Here is a 2,827-nt window from a genome sequence, read left to right as displayed (position 1 = left end):
ATACAATTATGGAAATGGAGAACAGATTAGCGGCTGTCAAGGGTTAAGGATGGGACAGGAGGCAGGAAGTGGGTGTGGCTGTAAAAGGGCCACAGGAAGGACACTCGTGGTCGTGGGAATGTTCTGCCTCTTCCCTGTGTCAATGTCAAAATGCCCAGTTGTGACAGTGTACTTACTTTACAAGATGTTACCACTGAGAGAAATAGATCTGTTTATTTTTTACAATTGCATGTGGCTCTACAATTATCTTCAAAATTAAAAGTTTAATTAACAACAAGAACAAAGCAACCATAAAGAAAAGACACATTACCTCCAAAGGAATGACATTTGGAATCACAACAGACTTCTGCATGGCAATAAGACATCAAAGTAGCAGGATAATACCTTCAAAGTGCTGAGAAAAATCAACTGGCAGCTTAGACTCATGTATACACACAGTGAGCTTTAATTTGATGAACATAAGTCAGTTAAAGACATTAAAAAAAATCCTCACATGAGGATATGTTTATTGATTTGTGAGAGAGATCGAGAGACATTGCCGGCTTCACGTACATGCCCTACTGGAAATTGAACCTTCGATCTAGGTATGTGCCCTGACTGGGAATCGAACCTGAAACCTTTTGGTGTACAGAACAGTGTTCCAACTGAGCCATCCAGCCAGGGCTAAAGACATTTTTGATAAACAAAAACTAAAGGTTTGCATTGAAAGGCCATCATGTCACTACAGGGCTATCAAAAGACATGCTTCCGGAAGAAGGAAGATTATGCTAGGTGGAAGATCGGAGATGCAAGAATGGTGAGTGATCAAACCAGTTAACACATGGGTAAATCTAAACAATTACCTATATTAAAACAATAATAACAATAAGGTCTAATTAATAAGGTTAAAAATTAAAGCTAAAGCTAAACTACTGGAGGATTATAACCCAAAGGGTTGAAAGAGGGATGGTTTAAACGTAAATATTTCCAAGATCTTCAGAGAGGGAAGTGAAAATTGCCCTTAAAGTATAAATGCTAAAACTCAAAGGCAATTCCCTCAAAACAAAGACTAGAACCAACTCCTCAATTAAACTTAAGATCAGGTTAAAAAATAGTCCAGCTATATATTGGTTCTGAAACACACTAAAACCTATGCACTAAGATAAAATTAAAAGGATAGTAAAAAGCCTACCAGATAACCTATGAGCAACTTCATGTCACTAAATCCAAAACATCAGTGAAAATTACAAATTCCCAAAGAAACGCAGTGACAAAAATGGCTAAACGCTTAAACAGAAAGACTAGTATTTCTATAATCACTGAAGTGTAATTCATAGTTACATTTTCTCACAAAGGAAAGGCCAAGTTCAGATGATATTATAGGCAAACTCTACCCAATTTTCAAATAACGGATAATTTAAATCTTTCTCTTCTCTTTCCACAGAATGGGGGGAATAAAGAGAACTCACTTATTCCATAACCTGGACACCAGAACTAGACAAGAGAAGCACACACACACAAGAATAGGCCCACTTCAGCACTGTACCAGAACGTTAAGCCTGGCTGCACTAAAAGGCCACAACCACTCCAAATAAGCGTACATATTTTTAAAAATAAATTTTAAAATAAGAACAAAGAAAAACAATTATTTGCAGACATTACTGTCCATGTAAAGGACCCCCAAACCTAACAGATTTGGAGTACAAGACTTTAGTAAAATGGCTGGATGTAACAGCAGTGATCAAAAACTCCTGTGCTCACTTTAGCAGCACAAATACTAAAATTGGAATGATACGAAGATGATTAGCACAGCCTCTGCACAGGATGTTATGCAAATTTTTATGTTTGCAACCTTTCTGTAAATCTAAAATTACCTTGAAGTAAAAGTTGAAAAAATGTATGTAATTTCTTAGGTCAAGAAACAGAAAATTGTATTTTTAAAAGATACTACTTAACCCTGGCTGGTGTGGCTCAGTGGATTGAGCACAGGCCTGCGAATCACATGATTGTGGTTTGATTCCCAGTCAGGGCACACGCCTGGGTTGCAGGCCAGTTCCCAGCAGGGGACTCGTGAGAGGCAACCGTACATTGATGTTTCTCTCCTTCTCCTCTAAAGATAAATAAAATCTTTAAAAAAAAGATATAACTTATAACAGGTCATTAGAATAAGGAAACCAGGAGGAAATACAACAAAAGTAGTTCAAAAGCTTAAGGAAATTTCTAAGAACCTAAAGAACAGAGGGCTGTGCTATCTTTATGAATGGGAAAATTCAGTATTATGGTATTCTTTTCCCACAAAATGATCTACCATTTGAATGCAAAGGCAATTAAAGTCCCAACAGAATTCTCTGGAAAACCTGACACGCTGGTTCCGAAATTGCACAGAAGGGCAAAGGCGTCCCCAGTGAGATGTCTCAAAGGGGCACTTGTTGAAATGCTTTCTGTGAGGTTGCAGAACTGTGGGCGGGGCACTGGCAGTGGGGTCAACAGTCAACCAATGGAATAGAGGGCCCATGGAACAAAACCCACACACGTACAGATACTTACACGACAGTCATGAAACTGTAGTCAAGACGTCTAGATGAATCATTATTTGGTTTGGGACAGCTAATCATGTCCCCATGTTAGGGGGAAAAAAGTGAATTTGGATCCCGATACACACACACACATACGCAATTCAATGCAAAGATTTAAATGTAAAAAACAAAGCTTTATTTGTAACTTTTAGAATATAGAGTATCTTTATTAACGATTTCTTAAGCAAAATACAAAAGACAAAACACACGGAGAAAGGCTAATAAATTTGACATTAAAGTTAGAAATTTTTACCTAGAACACAAAACCTAAT

General features: G+C 37.5%; 1 non-coding gene across 1 annotated transcript; it reads left to right on the top strand.

Moving 5' to 3' along the window:
- Positions 1-1,732: 1,732 nt before the first annotated feature.
- LOC118979011 (U6 spliceosomal RNA) lies at positions 1,733-1,837 on the top strand. The gene has a single exon (XR_005064828.1). It is a non-coding gene; the product is annotated as a U6 spliceosomal RNA (small nuclear RNA).
- Positions 1,838-2,827: the final 990 nt, after the last annotated feature.

The sequence above is a fragment of the Sturnira hondurensis genome, unplaced genomic scaffold (genome assembly GCF_014824575.4).
Source record: "Sturnira hondurensis isolate 20B ecotype Veracruz unplaced genomic scaffold, ASM1482457v3 Scaffold0022201, whole genome shotgun sequence".
NCBI classification, from domain to species: domain Eukaryota; kingdom Metazoa; phylum Chordata; class Mammalia; order Chiroptera; family Phyllostomidae; genus Sturnira; species Sturnira hondurensis.
This window is presented reverse-complemented; position numbering and strand designations above follow the sequence as displayed.